The sequence below is a fragment of the Zonotrichia albicollis genome, chromosome 5 (assembly GCF_047830755.1).
Source record: "Zonotrichia albicollis isolate bZonAlb1 chromosome 5, bZonAlb1.hap1, whole genome shotgun sequence".
Classification (NCBI taxonomy): domain Eukaryota; kingdom Metazoa; phylum Chordata; class Aves; order Passeriformes; family Passerellidae; genus Zonotrichia; species Zonotrichia albicollis.
The window spans coordinates 4,222,887-4,244,356 of NC_133823.1; the positions used below are offsets into that span (position 1 = coordinate 4,222,887).

At 41.3% G+C, this 21,470-nt stretch overlaps 1 protein-coding gene and 1 long non-coding RNA gene across 4 annotated transcripts in view; one reads left to right on the forward strand and one right to left on the reverse strand.

The window, feature by feature from the left end:
- Positions 1-21,470, reverse strand: part of CTNNA2 (catenin alpha 2) — a 494,680-nt gene that overhangs the window by 167,458 nt on the left and 305,752 nt on the right. The gene's annotated exons all lie outside the window — the stretch shown is intronic.
- Positions 2,881-9,428, forward strand: LOC141729086 (uncharacterized). Its single transcript, XR_012580336.1, has 2 exons — positions 2,881-4,180; positions 4,639-9,428. It is a non-coding gene; the product is annotated as an uncharacterized LOC141729086 (long non-coding RNA).

The following is a 21,470-nucleotide window of genomic DNA, read 5'->3' on the forward strand; positions in this document are numbered from 1 at the left end:
GTGCTTTATGCCATGCTAACTGTGGGCCCAGCTATATTTATTTTCCCCATTAAACCTTTCCCTGAAATCAATAGGGAATTTAAGTGTGGAAAAATTGGCTCTCTAACTTTGGACTGGGCTGTGTGTTCCCCAAGCCCCCAGGCAGCACTTGAGTACAGCCACTTGCCAGGAGGCTTCCAAAATCAATCAAAGTCATTAAAATACTGTCTGAATATGGTAAAACAAAATATGAACTGCCTTTATTTTGACAATGACCCCTTGCTTCTGTCAGGAAATGTGATGGTGCAGTCATGGTTTGGCCCCTGTGAACCTTAGACAAGCCTGGTACCAACAAACAATCATCCCGTGGTTGTATTTCTGTGTATTTTTAGCATTTTTGTGGGTTGTATTTGAAACACACGAGTGACTGCACCCCTCTGGAGTCATCCCTGCTGTTTATTGGTGTTAGCAACCTCCAGCTACGTTTGCAAAGATTTGAGCAATTCAGCTTTTGGAATTTATTCACCTCTGTGCTCCATGCATCTGGCACTGACAGCCAAGTAAATGGAACAGAGAATTTTCCTCTGAAGGTGCAGTGAAGGCTTCTTGAGTGAGAGCTGATTTGGGCTTTGCCTGTTGCCACTTCTCCTGGAGAGAGGGGATGGCCACCAAAGGCTTGGCACCCTGAGCAGGATGATGGATGGATCCCTCCATGGAGAGCACAGCACTTATTAAAGGATGCATTTCAAAATCCTCCTGCAGAAATCTTCTCTAGAAGGGTAATCCCTTCTGGAGACAAGCTCCTGGTGATCCCCAGAGGATTTCTGGAGATCTTGACACCCTCTGAATATTTGCTGGAGAAAAGAGGGTGTCACTGCTGTTACGTGGCATGAAGACACTCCACAGGGTGCCCACATCCAGGCTGAAAATTTACATGAAATATGTGTGGGTAATAAAGAAATAAAAGAGCCTGTATGTCATTTCAATCCAGCTATTGCAAATCCAGTTATTCATCCTGCTCCAGGCTACTTGCATTGGTGTATATGAGAGTTATTATATTTGTACTGCATTTGGAGCAACTGCAGGGACAGATTTTCCCCAATTCTTTCTTCCAAATTTCATGTTCAACAACTGCCCAGAGATAAGTTATTCCCTCTCTTTTGATGCCCTTATTTGGCCTATTAAATGGCTCCAAAATCAAAAGGACAAAAAAAACAAGAAAAAAAGGATGCTTTTGGGGTGAGTTGTGAACAGTGTTTTGTCCATGAAATGCTTGGGGAATATCAAAGGAAGGGAAATATTTTAAATATTCCCTTTTTGATGTTCTACTTAATAGGACTAATCTCCCTTTTATAATTAAGTAATTAACATTATTTTTTTATAATTAACTGTCTTTTTGCACATAAAACAGAGTGAAAGGCAAGCAAAAGCACTACCTTTCCTGAGCTGGTTAGCAGTACCAGTGTTACAGATCTCTAATATCCATTTTCTTGCTGCTAACATCAATACCCACTCACAGTGCACCCAGCGCTGAAGGAACTGTTGCTGTGTATGCTTTGAATGTATATAAGGGATGATTTATTTTCCTTTCTGCCTTTTTCCCCTTCCTTTCTGTACTACTTAAAAAAAAAAAAATGGTATGAAACCACAGAATCAATGCTAATGTACCACATTCTGTTTCTGGGCTGAAAATATAAAATACAAAGAAATTCTGTTCAAGGCGCCAATTCCCTCCTTTGCCATGTCTGGGTGCTGCAGGGGGTGAGCCCAGGGGATGAGCCATTCCTTGTGGTCACAGCAAGGATGCTCTGGACAGGCTGATCCAGCTCCCTGCCCACCTGTGCCACTGAAAGTCCTGAACCATCCCTGAGGGTATTTTTGTATGCTTTAAAATATTCTGTATGCTTTCATGGCTAAGGCATTGAGGGGTAGTTGAAACGAGTCTATTTGATAATTTTCTTCAGTGCTGATAAAAAACCCTCCAAACAACTCTCATTTGCTTTTGAGATGGACTGCATTTGCTCCTTGTGTGAGTCTCATTCTGCATTAACAGCAAAAGGACTCTCTGAGTCCCCCTTCCTCCCCCCTCCAGCTTCTACAGTGGTATTCAGAATGGCAAAAAGGGAGTGTTTAATGAGGAAGCTCATTTCTAGTGCTATTATAATAATAATAGCAGTGATAATAATGAAATTAAGAGAAGACAAAAGATAAGAGGAAAGACTGGAGTAATGGCAACCAAACTCAGGGTGTTTCTGGATTCCTCTGCCTTTTCCTTTTGTAAAGATGGTTAACCTAAAGAAGCAGCACAGATGAAAAACCAAGACTGAGGGTGGGTGGAGAAAGCAGTTTTAAAAACTGTGCAAGCAGGGATGAAACAGCTTCTGCAAAGGAGGGTACACCACTAAATAGCTCCATTCAGCAGGAGAGAGCAAAGGAAGGGGTGAAGGGACAGCATGAAAGGGAAGATGAGAGCTGGTGAGAAGGCAAGGGGGGCACTGTGCACACACGGGAAATGAGATTTTTTTTTTTTTTTTTTCCCGTGCCTTCCCCTGCCGCGGTGGGGCTGTGGCAGGGCCAGCGGCAGGGGTTTGGTGCCAGGAGATGCCCAGCAGCAGGGGTTTGGTGCCAGGAGATGCCCAGCATCCCTCCCCGTGTCCCTTCGCCTCTGCCCCGGAGCGGGAGGGAGCGCTGGCACGCGCTGCCCCACGCACGTGCCCGCAGCGCCGTCACTTCCTGCGCCACCTCCGCGTCCCCCGGGAGCGCAATGTGCCCTCATGCACCACCGCCCGCCCCGCTCCTGCGCTCTGCCGCCAGCTCTTCGGGCTGCATCTCTTAGCTACCCTAATCACGGTTCACCACTAGAAAAGCAGACATTTCTACCCAAAAGATCTTTTTTTTTCTTTCTTTTTTTTTTTTTTTTTTTTTTTTTTAAGAAGCCCTCACCCAGAGGGATGGGTGATCTTGAGCTACTGCGGATTCTCCTGCTAATTATATCCACACTCACAGCCAGCTTTCACATTCACAGCTCTAATGACAAACAGATCCGAGATATTTTTGCTGTGTTCAATTTACCATTATGCACCAAGGTTATGCTTTTCCTTGACCTGCCCAACCCAGGCTAATATTAACAAATTGAGCATTTATGCCAGTTCCTTTCCAAGCATGAAGTTGATTAGGAATTTAGGAAATGCTGGTGATTTAAAGATTAACCTTTCATATAATTACTGACATAAACCAGAGCTATTAAGGTATTAGAAACAACTATTCAGAGCATATTCTACATTAAAAACCAAATCACATTTAGAGCCATGCGAAAGACTTTCCATACCAGCCAATTTTTTTTTTTTTTTTTATTTTTTTTTTAACATCAGAAGAAAAACCTGGTGAAAGGAAAGGAGTAAGCACAGCCTACCTCTAAAGTTATGGGGAGGAAAGCAAAGCTATAAAAATAATACAGAAACCAAGCAACAGTCTTCTGCTGGCAAGACACAGCTTGTAATTGGGTGGGTGGCTGTGAAGAGCTGAGATGAATGCTGCAGAGCACTGTAATTTTATTGCACCCTGTCTGCTCTAAAGTGAACACACTTGCAATGAAATCTGTATTTCTGTGAGAACAGGGCAGTTGGATTTTTGGGGGATTTTAGTTTTGTCTTGTTGGGGTTTTTCTGTTTTTTGTTTTTTTGGTTTTTTAATTAAGATCACGTCACTTGTTGGCATTCAGGCACAATTCTTGAGGCTTTAAAGCAATTACTGTTCTTATTCCCTATGCTGGGGTGGTAGCTGGGGGACAGTCAAAGGGAAGAGGCTGCACTGAAAGGAGTTTGAGCTTCAAGTCCCAGATTTGCATCACAAGAGAAGAAATTCAGTTGAAAACAAACACCAGCTTTTCACCTTTCCCTCCATCTCTCCCTTTCCTAAAAACCCAAATAAGTAAATATGATAAAAATCAGGGATAGGTGGCAGTGCTAAAGGATTAATACATTAATACTGTGCACATCTGAGCTTGGCAAACAGCACCTACTATTCTGCTAAGGCACTTTGATTTTAAATGATTTTCCTGCTCTCATGTTCTGCACATCCTCACCAAACACAGTCACTACTGCCAGAAAATGTCTTTCAGCACGGGTGCTATGGGAACATGACCAATTCCCTTCCATTTCTGAGCTAACAAAGACTAAATCCAAGATTTCAAAGGCAATAGGTAAGTAGAAAAATCTACTTCATCACTGAATTATCACCTTTAGCACAGCAGATTTCTCTGACTGATGTGATTAGACACTAAGGCCAGTTATTCATTTATTACCAACTTTAATCTGCCCTTTTTGCTGATGTGCCTTTCTCCTGAGAACAAAACAGAGCAGAGCACTGGAGAGAGGGTTTAAAATGTTTTTGTAAAAATCTAAGATTTATAAAAATATGCATGGGCACATCAAAGTGATTTAAGGGCTGATTCAATGAAAAAAAATGCAGTTTATGTACAGCAGATCCTCCTGCAGTAGCACACCTCTGTACCCTAGTGGTTACAGGCAGGTATGAGCAAACATCCTCTGAGAGCTGGGGGACTCAACCTGAAAACAGATTTCTGAATACCTTCCAAAATATATATTTTTCCTCTAATTTTTAACCTTTCTTACCCATTCTCACATTTTTCATTCCCAGAGCCTCACGGGCAGGGTGAACCAAAAAACACCAGGGGGAGGAGGAAGAGGAGAGCTCTGAAAATCCCAAACTAAGCTGCAAGAACAGTCCACAGCTATTGAATTCCTGAGGTTTGGAGCCTTTTCACAACTGTCAGCCCTTTGAAACATGTCTGCTATCAACCCTCTTTGCAGGATGAGAGCTAAAGTGAGCTCCCAGGAGTAAACCTGGATCTGTCTTTGTGGTCCAGTGCCTCCCTGACAGCCTGGCTTGCTTAGAGAGCCTGGTAAATATTAAAGAATGTTAATAATAATGAGATAAACCATCTAGGGATTTTTTACCCACTCTTCTTTTTTCTTTTTTTTTAAACTTGGCTCCATATTAAAGCTTATCATGACAGAAAATTTACTTCTCTGATCCACATTACTTCCCAATGCAATTTTTTTTTCCACAGCAAATGAATTTGTGGCTGCTGCTCAAAGGTTTGCAGTCCTCATGCTAAAGAGGCTACTGGATATCAAATGTTTACCTTAATCCCATGTAAATGTCACTCCATATTGGACATTTTGTGTTTCTTTACCAGCAAATTCAGCTGCCTGCACCTTCACAAACCTTCCCCCTGCACCAAAACTCCCTTTCCAAACAGCCCAGAACCCTCTGCTCCTGTCAGATCAAATTCCCAAACAACAACTGGATGCCATGAATTTCTTATGTAATTGCTGCAGTCTAATAAATTGGATGTGCATCCAGTGGCCTGGGAGATGAAGAAATCCTGGAGACAGCAAACAAGCAGGAGGAATGCAGCTGACATCCTCTCTCTGGGGAAAACCCACAAAACAAAATTTCTGTGTGGGACAGGGCTTGGGGAAGGTGGAGGGCACAGAGTAACTGCTGAAAGAAAAGGGGGATTACACGGGATAGAGGAAATCACTGCTAAAAAATAGAGGGGGGAATTGCAAAGGGGACTGTGCCCATAAGAGATGAATCACAAAGAGATTTAGAGGGTAACCAACACAGCTGATCCTCACCAGGTGATGACAAAGCTCTGTGGTGATTTCTGATAAAAAAACAAACCTATATAAACCTACATCTGCAGTGGGAAACAGAAATCCACAAAGTCCCAGGGAGCTGAACCCTGGGCTTATTCCTCTGTCCATCTTTGCTTTGTCATGATTGGCTTTTTGGTAGATTTTTTAAAATTTTTGCTTTTTTATTGTTGTCATGCACAGAACTGAACCCATGGAGATTGTGCTTTGGCTCCATGGGGAATATGCCCAGCCAAAAGTTGTTTTCTAAATGGGTGGCACTTCTATACTGAAGCAAACCTTCCCATATTGCTTTGTGTGTCTATTTCTCTGATTCTAGCAACTGTTGGGAATTACATTAGGGAATTCCCTAGCTGGCAGAATGAAGAACTTCCCAAAAAGTTCTCTGAGTAGTTTTATGAAGTTACACTGAGTATCTTTCCTAATAAGAGTTGAAAACTCTTTTTTTCCCCCTGGTTCTCTTTTCCCACCATGTAGGATGCTCCAGCCCCAATCTGTCATTTTTCATTAGCACAGGAGTCAAGCTATGGCTATTAATGAAAACTCTTAATGAGGATTTGATGAACAAGTCCTGGAAAATCAAACTTGAAACAAACAAGCTAAAATCTGTGTCAGATCTATTTTTTCTATGCTAGAAATTGGGAAATGAAGGCCTGTATAAAGCACTAGGGAATTTAAAACAACAAATCATATTTGGACTTTTGAAGAGCTTTTGACAAGATATTCAGTTTCCCATAAATAAGACAAGCTCCATTGTCATAGAAAACTAGGTAGGAACTCAAAAATACAGCGGCTTTTTATTCATAGAGGGAAAAAACGGAGCACAGTGTGGTCCCAGGGTCAGGACTGCTGAATCATCTCAGCTATGATCAGGAAATAGATGGCATATTTCAAATGCCAGATTATTTATATTGTGAAAAAGAATGGAAATGGTGTGGACGTGCAAAGGGTGAATGGCTGAAGCTTATATAAGCTTTGATGGATGAAATTCTGAATTGTCAAATACAAAGCAAAAGGCAAGATATAAGGGGAACTGCTCATCTGTGCCTGGCTGATATAAGTTAGAGGCAACAATTGGACAACTGTCTTCCAGGGGATTGCATTAAAATCTCTGCCCAGTGTGCAGAGAGGGGAAAAAAAGAGGAAAAAAGAGAAGTGGAATAACATTTCTAATGGAACAGCTCTCAAGAAATTAAATAGTGTGACATAAAACACTTAGAAAATTCTGTTAACGCTAAGTTAGAAAAGGATCTAGACAAGGATATACTCCTGCCAGGTGAGAGGATGGATGATTTGGGAAAGTTTGCCAGGAGGGAGAGGAAGAAACCGGACCTGCAGGAGCAGCTCGAGTGCAAAACGTGGATGCACCCCCCCTCTAGCGGCCGGTGCCCAGCGGCTGCTGCGGAGCGCTCCGAGCCGCGGGCAGCGCTCGGGAACAGGAACACACCCGTCCTTTCTATCCCCCCTCCAATCTGATGTCACTTCACCGTATATTATTATTTTCTATTCCTCATTAAAGTGCCTGCCGCACTCCTGTGTTGTTTCTTGTCATTACTCAGTGCACAAGCTGTTGTGCAGATGGGTTTTTTATTTTTTTTCTGCCTGCTTGCAAGAAGAGGATGCGGAGTGTGACAGGGGCCACGCACACCCTGGCATCAGGAACAATCATAGAATTTAAAAAATAACATTTGGAAGTCACTGTGCACGACATCACTGATGCAAAAAAAAAAAAAAAAAAGGCATTAAAAACAAGGAACAGTTGTACAGAAATGGGAACATGGAACTAATTTGGTACATACATCCCTAAACTTCATAGATTAAAAAAGATACAATTTTAGGAACAGCATCTGGGACAGGGAATATCATGCAGTGGAAATGTTATTTTTTATATTTCTTACTCATGGACCAGTCACTGAATTTCTGTGTTTCCAACCAACCTGTACACCTGGGGAAACTGAGGCTGGGTGAATCCTTCACATCCCCACATCCTGAACACACACAGGTTATTCCTGGTCACTTACTCCCTCCCCTGTCTTCTGCAGGACATGCATAAAACTGGAAGAATCACCATTTTTACAATTTTTTTCTGAATAATTCAATATAACAGACTATGGCATTCACATTCCCTGAACGTGATTCCTTCACCCAGGGATTTTCTCCTGGGAAGCTGAAAGGCAGCAAGAGGCCTCAGAGAAAAGGAAAACAATTCTTATCTCATTTGCTTCTCCTGTGTTGTGCTCATGTGCAATGTGTTTGGAGATTGTTCACCCACAGGTGATTGTTCCATTGGATTCTGCTGGGAGTTGTTTTCACTCTTTGGCCAATCAGGGCCAGGCTGTGTCAGGACTCTGGAGAGAGTCAGGAGTTTTCATTATTGTCTTTTTAGCCTTCTGTAAGTATCCTTTCTGTATTCTTTAGTATAGTTTAGCATAGCATTCTTTAATATAATATAGTGCAAGACAGCAATAAATTAGCCTTCAGATAAGATGGAGTCAGATGGATTCTCTCCCCTGTCTCTGCCTCTGCATTTACACCAGACCATTTTCTGCTGCTGTTCTGTAACAATGTACCCTGGAACACTTTGTGCACAGAGGAGAGGAGAAGCTGAGCAGAGAGGGGCTGGGAGCTCAGCCCTGCCTCTGGCTGAGGTAACACCAAACACTTTGTCAGAACTGGGTGTTTTGTTAAAATTGCACATTCTACCCCAAAAAAAGAAGAAGAAAACAGAAGAAACCTGGAGCAGAACTGAACATCCTTCAGCTGCATCAATCCATCCTCAAGCTAATTGATTCAATGTGCCAGGCTGGGCTTGTAGGGCACATGAGAAGTCACAAGGAGTTGTATTTGCCTCTTGTAAAAATCTTTCCACCACTTCAATTTTCTCAATCCCTGCTTCAAATGCCACCCTCAGCAGAGATTTTTAAGATGCAGCAGGTAAATTTATGTATTTGAAAGGAAGAAATATTAACACTTTCTAAGATGATTTGCTAAGAAATTGCCTAAGAATGTATTTTTAATTAAGGCATGTAAGACACTCTTGTATGCATTTTAATAATTAAAGCAGGGCTGCTGCCCTTCTATAAATTATTCTGAAATCACCTGTTGACTATCTGAGATGGTGCCTTTTTGTGTCCTATTATGGCTCAGATGGAGTTCAGAGCATCCTTAATTTAATTTGAATAATTAATTTGTTTAACTGAAACTGAAGAATAAAATCACAAACAAGGCACATTTTGACTTCTCACATGTTAAATCTGAAGAGCAAACCCAAGTCTTGATAATGTGAGCTTGTTAAAAATAGCCAGACAACAGATTATTCCAAAGATTTGTATATAATGATGCAAGCAATTTGCTCTTCCATTACCAAATTAATTCAAATTTCTGTACATGGCAAATATTATTTGCTAAATCTCTTCTGTGTGTACTCTGTGCTTCCAGAGGATTAAAGAAGGAATTTTGTCACTGAAAGAATAGGAAAACAGATTTGCAGATGTAGCAATCTTATAAAACCCTGAGCTCAGAAAAAACATTTCCAATGCCACCAAGAAGGAAAAATCATTTCCCAAATTGTCCCAAGCCTCTTCCTACAGAGATTAAAAGGACAATGATGCACCTCCTACGTGACTCCTTCCAACTGCCTGCAGGAACAGGCCAGCTCCCATTCCCTTCCCCTGATTAGGCTCGGGATTATTCCATGCCTGTCTCTTGGTTCCTATATTTGTCATCTTAGGCATTTTTTGCAAGGTGAACACAAGTTATTTTATTCAGAGGTGTGAAAAAATTTAAAAAAAAAAAAAAGAACTGGTCCTTGCTGCATTAGTCAGGTTTCCATCACTACGAAGTAAAGCATCAATTGGGATGAAAACTCTAGAAATCACTTTTTTTTTTTTTTTTAATTCTTGCCAACTACATAATTATGCCTCAAATGATTTTGTGCCAGGTGGTTTGGCTAACAGATGGAATGGTATATTTGTTCACTCTTCGTAAACCAAGCTCCTTTCAAAAGCTTGTGAGCCAAAAGTATCTAAATTATTGATTGGCAGTTATATATGCCTAATAAGTAATTAAACTAGCTACTAAATTACAGTGACTCCTGTGAGCATTTTTAAAAAAAAATCATATAGAAAATATGTGATTTCCAGTAACATTTTTAAATCGTGGCAGATAAAAATACTGGTGTGAAATGATGCACTACAGACAAAGGAGCTTTGGTGGGAAGCACCTCAGAAATGCCTAAAGGAGGGCACTTTGCATAACAGGGATCCATGGGCTCAGAGAGGACCTGGGAGAACCTCAGGAGGTTCAGTGAGGCCAAGTGCAGGGTCCTGGCCCAGAAGGAGCCAACCCCAGGCACAAATATAAGGCTGAGTGAGACAGGAAGGATATGAGGGTGCTGGGGGATGAGAGCTGCACGTGCCCCAGCCCAGAACCCCCTGTGGGCAGCAGAGAAAGGGGATTCTGCCCCATCCCTGCTCAGGTGAGACCCCTCCTGCAGAACCACCCCAGCCCTGGGATCCCCAACATGAGAGGGATGTCAAGCTGGTGGAGCCAGTCCAGAGGTGGCTTTGGAGCTGCTCCGGGGCTGGAGCCAGGCTGGGAGAGCTGGGGGTGCTCCCTGGAGAAGAAAAGGCTCCATGGAGAGCTCAGAGCCTCTCCAGGGCCTGAAGGGGCTCCAGGAGAGCTGGAGAGGGACTGGGGATAAGGGATGCAGGGACAGGACACAGGGAATGGCTCCCACTGCCAGGTGACAGGGATGGATGGGATATTGGGCAGGAATTGTTCCCTGTGAGGGTGGTGAGGCCCTGGCACCTGTGGCTGCCCCTGCATCCCTGGAAGTGTCCAAGGCCAGGCTGGATGGGGCTTGGAGCACCCTGGGATAGTGGAAAGTGTCCCTGCCCACAGACAGGGCTGGAACAAGATGAGCTTTAAGGTCCCTTCCTGCCCAAACCATTCTGTGATTCCATGGTAAGATTAAAAGTTGCTCCAAAGGCTAGAGCTTGTGAGCAGATCTAACAAATGCAGTCAGGTTCTCAAGACTCTCCCAGACAACACATCCTCAATATAACCCCCACTCTGGAGGGAGAAATTAAACTGAGCTCAAACCACGAGATTTGATCAAACCACTGCTTTATCCATCCTGCATTGGGAGTTATCTGGGGCTCATTCATCTCTTGCCTGCACATGCCAGAAGGAAATCCAGAAAGCTTTGTCATATGTGAATGGCCAGGAGTCCATTTCATCAGGAGGTGACACAATGACTGGGAATGTGCTGAACACACAGAGAAGGCACAGAGTAAATCCAGCCTGGCTTGGAGCACGCGTGCAGATCAGCTGTGCTGAGGAGGCACAGCAGGATTTGATGAAAGCACATGTCAGCAGGTATTTTCAAGCTGGAAACAGCCTGGATTTTCCCCTCCTGTGCCCATCAGCTGGGCTATGAAGGTACAAGAACTCTGTGACAGAGCTGACCCCGTCCCATTAAACATTTCCCTGAACATCTGCAAACATCACTGATTTCCCAGCCTGTGTTATGATTCTCATCATAATCCCAGCAAACTGAGGGCAACAACAGATCCATTTCCCACCCAACCCTCCCATGGGAAAATAGCAATTAATTAAAACCCAAAAAATGAGAAATGCTTTTTGTCATAGTATATTAATATCTGTACTATTGCTATCACAGAGCTGTGCCAGAAACATTGATTTAATAGGCACTGCAAAGCAATTACCATGCAAATAATATTAGCCAGCAATTTATTATTTTTTTAGTGAAGTCCTTGTTTTGGCTAGCAGACCACAGTAACAGATTCCAATAAAACTGGGTAATTGAAAGAAATTGCAAGTGTCTAAATAGCTGTGACACCAAACATATGAAGCAGCAGTTCTCAGCCTGGCCTATTGGTCTGCTTGTGATTTCAAATATGGACAACCTGGGGAGCCAACAAAGGAACAGCCTGCACAGCAAAAAGAGAGCACTGAAGCAACCAGAAGGAAAGATACTGAGGAAAACTCTATTCATAATGACATTAGCATGGAGGACAATGAGGAATAATGTAGAGGGTTTTAAGCCTCTTAGAGAACAGCATTCCTGCCTCAAATCCTTCCTTTTTCCCTGGTTTTCTTCATAAGAAACGTTTTTTGGAGTAAGTCTATATTTTTTAAAGGAATATATGCTCATCTATTTATAGCACAGGATTGGAGACTTGCTCAGATTAACAGAAATGTTAAAGTCCATGTTCAGCTTCAGAAGTTGCCCATTGATCCTCTTGCCTGGGATTGATCAGAGCAATAGGATTTTTACCTAAATCATTTCTGTGTTCTTCCTGTGACTACCAGAAAACAAACAAAGTTTCTTAGCTCACACCAGAGTGCTGTGACATTCACAAAATTAAGGAAACTTCCCATTGCAAGACCTAAAATATTTAATTCCCATTGAAAAGAGATACTGACAGCCGTGTACTTGGAGACATAATAAGATGGCTAACAATGAAATGATGCCTCCTAGGAAATCTGAGACAGGAAAACATGTCACAGACAAGTCTGTCATCCCTGGAAAGACCTTTGAAGATCATCATGTATGCATGAACTTTCTGAGCAGGGCCAGCAGAAGCCAGAAAGGTCACTGGAAAGCTGGTAGAAAATGCCAATAGCAAAATAGATGAACAATTTTTACAAAAAAAAAACTTTCAGACTTTGAGACAGCAAAAAGCTGATCATATTTTCAGCACTCAGTTTACGACTACAGGACTGATTTAAGAAGCAAGGGAAGGGTAATGGGGAGATCCTGTGCTGTGTAAAGCAGGTTTATGTACAAACTCAGCCTGTTACTGAATCCATCCTAATGTAAGTGAACAAATATAAATGTACCATCAAGCACATGCCTCCTTTGAAATAAATACCAGTCTCTTAATGTCGTTACATCTCTAATAATCTTAATTATCTTAATTAGTAGTAATCTCTTAATTATGTTAATCTTATCTTACAAGGATACCTATGCTGACATGATAACTGAATTAATACTTCAGCATTTTACAGTCAAAATCTGCCTCATTTCCTCAACAGTTCTTCAGGCAGAATGGCAGCTGACATGACAAAATCAGGCAGGAACACATTTGGCATTTGCCACAAACCTATATCAAGATGCACAGTCTTGACTCTGTAGCTTTGCCAAGGAGTAGGAGGATCCACAGGCAAGGATCCCAGTTTTAGACACCAGAGTTTTAAATACAGTAGAGGTGGGTAATAAAGCACCAACTCTCCACACCTGAATTCAGTGCTCAGTGTCAAAGCTTGCGTGGATTTTCACAAACTGGTGGCTCACAGTGCTGGGCTGATTCTGTCACTGCTCTTTCAGATGTGACACTTTTTGGCAGAGCACAAACCCAGGGTCACTGAGGGGAAGGTGCCACTGGCATTGCTGTTCCCATCTCAGTGAACAGTGGGATGTCTCCCAATCCAAACATGGATCAAGTTTTTCCCATGGAATGGAGGTTGGCCTAGAACTGCTGTGGCAATGAAGTCTAAACCCACAAAATCTGTAGGTGAGTTGATTTCACCCCTCACCACAGAAGCCCTGGAGGAGGCCAAGCTAATTGAGCATAAACTGCAATCTTCCCATTCCATGTGGTTTTTCACAGCCAAAAAATTATTTCTAGACCTCTCCCAGGTCTAGAAGTTGGTAGCTCAGCTCAGTTAATTTCCAAGTCTGAGTTTACCACAGGAATCTAAAAGACTGACAAGGACACCAGGATCGCAGAGGAACCAGAACCTCTTTGGTTACGGAGCTTTTCCTTTGCCTCATTCCACAGATGGGAGCTCAGCATGGCTGATGCTGATTAAACTGGAGCACGTCTGGAGAGATCTGGAGACAGATTTTTGGGTTTCTTCCTCAGACACATCACTCCATCAAAGGCTTGGCTAAATCTCACACCAATCTCTAATTCCCAGCTATCAATGCAGTGCTCCTCAATAACCTTGTTGTCTTCTTTCACTATCAAGGGCTACCTTTGATTATTAGACAGCTAATAAAACACAAACACTGGTGATTTGACCATTTCCTTAGAACTCTGTGAAAAAGGTTAGAGATTTGAAACATATCAATGCTATCAGAGAAGAAAAAGAAATTGTTTTACTTCTGCCATGGTAACTAAGAGACGTGATTCTCAGATCACAGTCTGGTTCATCCAGAAGGTTTCTACTCCTCTAGTGATGTTACAGCCTTCATTTTTCTGGAAGTTTCTGCTAAATTTGTGTATTCAGCTGGCTGACTTCAGAATTTTCAAAGATAAGTGAAGATTCTCCAGAATTATGCTGGCAAGGGAGTGTCAGCTCCCCCCAGATATCTGGAGGATTCTGGGGAGTGTGAAGCCAGGGCTCTGGACACATTTCCTTGCATGGACAGAAAATGAGTGGTCCCACATTTCTGAGTCTTTTGTGACCGTGTTCACAGGGGTTCTTGGATGAGGGAAGAGATGAGGATCTGACTCTGTGTTTTAGTGGGCTTGATTTATTATTTTATGATATATATTACATCAAAACTATACTAAAAGAATAGAAGAAAGGATTTCATCAGAAGGCTGGCTAAGAATAGAAAAAGAAGGAATGATAAAGGTTTGAGGCTCGGCTTTCTGTCCGAGCCAGCTGACTGTGATTGGCCATTAATTAGAAACAACCACCTGAGACCAATCCCAGATGCACCTGTTGCATTCCACAGAAGCAGATAATCAATGTTTGCATTTTGTTCCTGAGGCCTCCCAGCTTCTCAGGAAGAAAAATCCTAAATAAAAGGACTTTTCATAAACAATGTCTGCGACACTCTTTAGCCACACAAGGACACACCCAGCAAAGGGAGCATCCTGCTGAATATGACTGTGCACAGCTACCTCCAAAAGCAGCCACAATTTCAGCAGTAAATTCCACTAAAATAACTGAAATCACCTCCAGCAAGGTCCTTTAGCTCTGATTGTGCAATACAAGTTTCCCCAGCAAGGCTCACCAACTGTTGCACTCCACATTCACACCCCACTTCAGAGAAATTTCTTTAAGCAGGTAAGTAATGTCTTTTTGAAAATAGAGATTTGCCTAATGTCAGAAAAAAGAACTCCTTGTAATGAGGCACTGCCACCAGCATATCAAAGGGTTAAATTAGAGGTAATTTAATACTTTCAATCTAGGCTGGTGTCACCAGCCCCTAGAACTGCATCAGATGATATTCACAGGATAAGAAACTCTATTCCAGACAAGAGTGGCTCTGAAAAACAATACAAGATTTTCAAGTCTTTCTTAAGGGAAACTGTTCAGTCATCTTATCTTCTGTGTGGAGTAAGATAAGAAGCAATCAGCTCAATTTGGAATAAAAGAGATTTGTATTCCATATTAGAAAGCATTTGCTAACTGTAAATATAGTTCAGCACAGAAGATGAAGAAAGTTCTGTTTGTGCCCAGAATTTCAGCATTTTAATCCTTTATTGCAACTGAACTGTATTAAGACTCTTCCAAATAACTGTCAATATTATATTGCTTTTTAGGAACTGGAACATTTTGCATTCTACTACAAAAAATTAAGACCTTCAGTTATGTCATCTCATAGTATTTTCTTAATTTAAAGAAACCTGCACACACAAATATTTGAGTGAAATATAGATGTGCATGCATGTGTATTCACAAATTTCTGACAACACACAAACTGGCACATAATTAAATCATTAAATTGAATTAAGGGAATTTTCAGGGAACACCTAACCTTGACAATAGAGCTGGTGTGTAGAGATCCCTGTGCTGGGATTCTGAGGGGTGAAATTCCTGCAGGTCTGTGGGCAGCTGTAGGGAGAAGCTCACTGCAAGGTTTGATGGAAGAGTTGGTGTCACTCAGAGGGGCAAAAACTCACATTTTTTCCTTGGAAGTGCATCCATATATTGTCACTAATTCACTTTGGACAGACTGAACACTGCTGCTCTTCAAGGTAATGGAAATTCCTGTTGATTGACAGCACAGACAGACCATTGCTTAGTGATTTTGAAAATAAAGTGTAATTGGAGACTGAAACAAGGACATGCTGTCAGCTTTATTCTATTTCCTCATTTTATATGTAACATAAAGGTAGAGTAGGGCAGAGCTGTAAATCCCTGAGTTTATTTTATTAAGCTCCTAGTTTATAAATTGGACTGTTTTTGATCCCTGCTTTTTTCAGTTGCTTTCATTCCAAGATTTTTTGTTATTTCAGTTTAAAGAAAGAAGATTGCCAGAAGAAAGAATGGGCATCACTAACTCAGATTGTTCATATTCAGAGCAGGACTAAAATTTGAACAATTCCAAATGGGTTTGACAGCAGGGATAAGGAACAGCTTAATTCAGCAATGTCTTTATAATTTCATTTCTAAAATATTGCATACAAGTCTATTAAACATTGTTATTCAGAAGCTAAAATGACAGAATAGAATAATGGAAAGCATTTTAAGAATCTATTTAGCTTACTTGCCTGCAAAAAGTCAAAATCAATTGTATCATTCTTGACAAATGTGGCTATTATCAACACCCGGCACTGATAAGGATTTTGCAGCATCCTCAGGCAAAATCCTTCTGTGCTTTACTCTCATTACTCCTATTACACTGTCCTTAATTCTAATCTAAACCTTTCCACTGCAATGTTATTCCAGAACTATTTCTCCCATCCAGTAGCAAAATGAAACCTGTTTATTCTATTCCACTTTACAGCAGCATTTTTTGTCTTTCGGGACCTGGAGGAAAAATGGGTGCAATTTTCACTTCTCCAGACAAAACACCAGTTCACTCAATCTCTTCTCATAGATCTGATTTTTTTCAAGGTCTTTGATCATTATTTTTATGTTCCTTTTCAATCAGACTTTATCTTTCTTGGAGTCTGTACCCCAGATTGACACAGCATTCAGCAGTGCTCTTCCCAGTGTGCTGGGGCGATGCATCCTGCTTAGAATATCTTAGAAAAATCTTAGAAAACTTGGCTGGCCCAGGAACAGGTTATGGTGCACTGTAATTCACTGATTCCTAAAGAATCACTGAACACTGGATTTGTGGTCCCTTTTTATAAAATCCATGGTTTTGTAGGTAAAAAAAAAAAAATAAGGGAAGAAGATCAAGGTAAGATATTTAGGACGATAAGAGGATGATATGAGCAGCTCTGCTATGAGGACAGAGGGTGTTCACCTGGAAAAGAGAATATTCCAGGGAGAGCTCAGAGCCCCTGGCAGGGCCTGAAGGGGCTCCAGGAGAGCTGAGAGGGACTGGGGACAGGGATGGAGGGACGGACGCAGGGAATGGCTCCCACTGCCACAGAGTCACTGCCACAGAGTGGTTTATTTGGTACACTGGGGAGAAATTCTTCCCTGTGAGGGTGAGGAGCCCTGGCACAGTTTTCCAGTTTTCCCAGAGCAGCTGTGGCTGCCCCTGGATCCCTGGAAGTGCCCAAGGCCAGGTTGGACAGGGCTTGGAGCACCTGGGATAGAGGAAGGTGTCCCTGCCCATGGCAGGGGTTGGAATGATTTGAGCTTTGTGGTCTTTCCAACTCAAACCAAATAATTCTGTGATTTATGATTTTGCTTTCTTATGAGTAAATATTGAAGCTCTGAATATCCACACTTACTAGTAATTAAAAAAAATATTGTTCTCACTGTAGTCTATGTTTTGTTTAATATCTCAGTTGCATTCATACAATTCAGTTCTGGCAATACTGTGTATACATGAAACCACATTCTTTTAAGGCACCACTTATCTCTGGGTGAAGCAGCTCATTCATCTAAATCGATCACACATAAATACATTTTGCACTAGCAGAGCTGTTCATTTACATGCCTATTTCAGCCAGGCACTTAACCAGAAATACCCTTATCCAGAAATCCAGGTTTTCAAAGTGACCTAAACTGGGAATAAGCCATTAAATATAAAATAATAATCCTTCCTCTCACAACCTGAAGTCTGGAAATGCACCATATTGGAAAACACTTTTAGGAATTATTTAAAGGAAATTTTGTTCCAGAAAATAATTTACCCATCAGAACAATTACATACTGGGCAAGACACTACTAAGCAATTCTATTTTATGAGTATTTTGAGGGAGTTTTTTTGTCATTTGCAGTGGTTTCATTTTCTGCTCCCTCCCAGGGAATGGCAGCTCTCCTGCCAGTGCTGCAGTGCTTCCTCTGGATGAGGCCCAAGTAAGCTGACATTTGAGAGACATCACAGAGGTGACAGGAACTATATTAACTTTTATGAAAAGCTGAAGCTGACTTCAGAATACCTCAAACAAAATCAATCATTCAGTATTGTGTAAAACAGGGTTAAATTACATCCCAAATATTATTTTAAGCTCTGATCATTGTTGTAGGTTTTCATTAAACATTTTAAATAAAAAAAATACAACAAAGGACATATCAGGAAGAATGCTTTAATGAGAGTATGAATATTCAGATGGGAGATGTGAAAGTTAAAGCTCTGTAATGACCTGATTCAAAGGTCAGTGAAGCAAACAGAGAGACTTTACATATCACAGGATCACAGCATGGTTTGGGCTGGGAGGGACCACAAAGCCCATCTCATTCCAACCCCTGCCATGGGCAGGGACACCTTCCACCATCCCAGGGTGCTCCAAGCCCTGTCCAGCCTGACCTTGGGCATTTCCAGGGATCCAGGGGCAGCCTCAGCTGCTCTGGGTACCCTGTGCCAGGGCCTGCCCACCCTCACAGGGCAGATTTCTCCCCAAATTCCCATCCATCCCTGCCCTCTGGCAGTGGGAGCCATTCCCTGTGTCCTGTCCCTCCATCCCTTGTCCCCAATCCCTCTCCAGCTCTCCTGGAGCCCCTTCAGGCTCTGGAAGGGGCTCTGAGCTTTCCCTGGAGCCTCCTCTCCTTCCCTTCTCCAGGTGAGCACCCCCAGCTCTCCCATCCTGGCTCCACAGATTTGCTGTAGACCTGACATTCACCAGCCAAGGATCAGCCCCTAATTGTCAGTGCACACAAAGGTTTCTCACACAAACTTCTGATTTTTATCACAAACTCCCTGTGGTTTTCTATCCCCTCTGCCTTAAACAGCTGTGTGCACACCAATCTCCCTTTCCTTGTCCCCAAGGCTCACAGCTTTGGGCTGTTCTTTCCTATGCACCTTCCCATGCCAACAGCTTCTTCCTCCACTCCTTTCTTGCCTGAATTGTTTTGTTCCATCCTACCCTGTCTGTTTGCAGCCCTGGCACCAGCATCTCTTCCTTGTCTCTCTCTCAGTTCCAGCTTTATCCCCTTCCACACTGTCACAAGCAAAAACATCTTCATGGCACCAGTCCTCAAAGGGTCTCCCAATATCTATGGCCTGTGGCTACAGACCTGAATTTATGATTAATTTCTCCATATCTAGCCTTTTTTTTATTATTTTTATAAGTTTTTTTATTATTTTTTTTATTATTTTTATAAGTTTTTTTCTTCTCTTTCTGCTAATTTCATGCACACAATTCCTGTAAGCACATTGCATCCTCAAGGCTCACTTTTACTCAAAGCACGTATTAAGCTAGAATGCCTTCCAAATATACTGAATTTCTAAATTTAGCTGTAATATCAGGTTTTTAGACATTTGCTCCAGTTTCTGCTCGGGCTGTAATCTCTCTGGGACATGCTTTGTGTCTTCATTTGCTTTCTGAATGTAACATTTCATAAATTAATTTTTTTAAATGTAGTTTTGTTGTTGTTATTGTCACTTGTGACTTTAGCATTAAAGCTGTATCACAGTTAGCATTTGGAAAAGTTCGGTCTTCGGGAGGTTTCTGTTCAGTCCTAAATCAGGGAAAAACTGCCTGGATTGAATGAAATCTCTGACTAAACCCAGACTGACGTAATACTTCGATCTGTGAACACTGGAACTTTTCCATGACGTAAATGGATCCAGAGAAATAATCTAGAGACATAATATTAACAAGAACATTTTATATATATATGTATATGATTTATTGCTAAAGATTATCTGATTGGAGATACTTTTTTTGTACATGTGTGTGAGTAACCAGAGCCTGGTATGTGCTGAACTTTACTGCTTTGGCATTACATTTATTCCCAAAAATGATTGTCATGTGGAAGCAGACAGAAATGTTGATTAGAACACATTAACAACTTTATTTGGTACATTCAGGATTAAATATATCTTTTTTATGAAATTCTTTTTTAACTGTCTCATTTTCAGACTCCAGAGCAAGGACTGCCAACAGTTTGAATCCAATCAATTTCTTTGTGAGTCTACATGAGTAACTTGGATAAACCATTCTTGTATTTCCCATGGACACTCCAGCACTGTTAAAAGCAGCAGTTCATCTCTTCATTCCAATGCAATCCCCAGCTGAATTAATGAATTCACTGCCTGGCCTTCAATCTTCAGTGTTTGATTTAGCACAGGCAGGGTAAATCCCATAGATAATCTCCCCCTGGCACCTCTCTCTCCCCCCAATATTTAAGTGTATATATAAAGAATATAAATACCACATAAATATATCAATATAGTATAAATATATTTATATTATATCATATAAACATATCAGATGGATATGTATATTCATGCTGACTGATATTTCTCTTCCAGCCATGCTATCACTATGAGTGAGATAAGACTAATCCTAAGAATTTCTTGACTTTCTTGTATTACACTTACAATAATTTAATATCATCAAGTAGTTAATACTTATCAGCATCTTTCTGGAGCTCTTAGAACTAATTTTAACAGCAGAGAGTGTGCCCACCCTACTAAAAATACAGATGCAGTAAAGAGAGAGAGCCTTCAGGAGAAAATAAGTTTCTATTATAAGACAGAGACAAAATATTTCCTTTAGTCCCTCATTAGTTATCTGTTTTAACGTAACTGCTGCTGTTGTTTTGCCTTTAGCAAACACAGAGCCCTGGTGAAGGCCCAGAATGATCCCCAGTCAGGAGTGGCAAAGATCCCACAGAGATTTCAGCCCTACCAGACAATAATGCTGCTGCTGAAAGCCCCTTCATTGAGATCTTTAGATGGCTCTGCTATAAATTTTTTCTTTCTGACTTGCCAGCAGCCAAACTAACAAGACTTCAGTGACAAATGATCTGTTTAACCCTCCAGAAAGGAATCCCAGCTTGGTTTTTAGGAGTGTTTCCATTTTTATGTCTGAACGACTGCACAAAGACACATCACCTTTCAAGGAAAGTGAATGCAATCTCAAAGTTTGGAGAAGCATCTCAAAAATATCATTTCATCAGTGTTTTTCTCTTTTTGCTTGATGGCTTTTGGGAAAAGAACGAGGTATATACAGAATACAATAAAAATCTGATCTACAGAAAGATTGCCTTAAATTCCTGAGAGGCTATATCCCTAATTAAGCAGAACAAACTAATTATTTATGTTTTTACCTTTCAGAGGTGGAGTCTGGAAACACCACACATCTCCTCAGATTTGAATTGTCACTATTGAGTTTGTGCAATGACAGAGTCAAACAGAACAGCTGTAGCTGGGACTACTGAAAGCTATTTAATATTTAACTTTGTGTGATTGTGCCATGACCCTGCACCATCTGAATGACCTTTTTTTTTTCAATATCAGACTTTCCAACAAATTGAGTTTTGTTCTCTTGCTAAGTTTATCTTAAAAAATGGTGAAGTTTTATTTGGTAAGAGATGCCCTCCTGGAAGGAAGTCTTGACTAAAGCAGTTAATTTCCACAGATGCATAAAAAAAAATCAAACCAAATCTGCAAAGTCATTTTGTACTTGTACAGCTCTCAGAGAAGGCAACAATATCTCATTGATTTAAACATCAGATCTACTTCTTCCA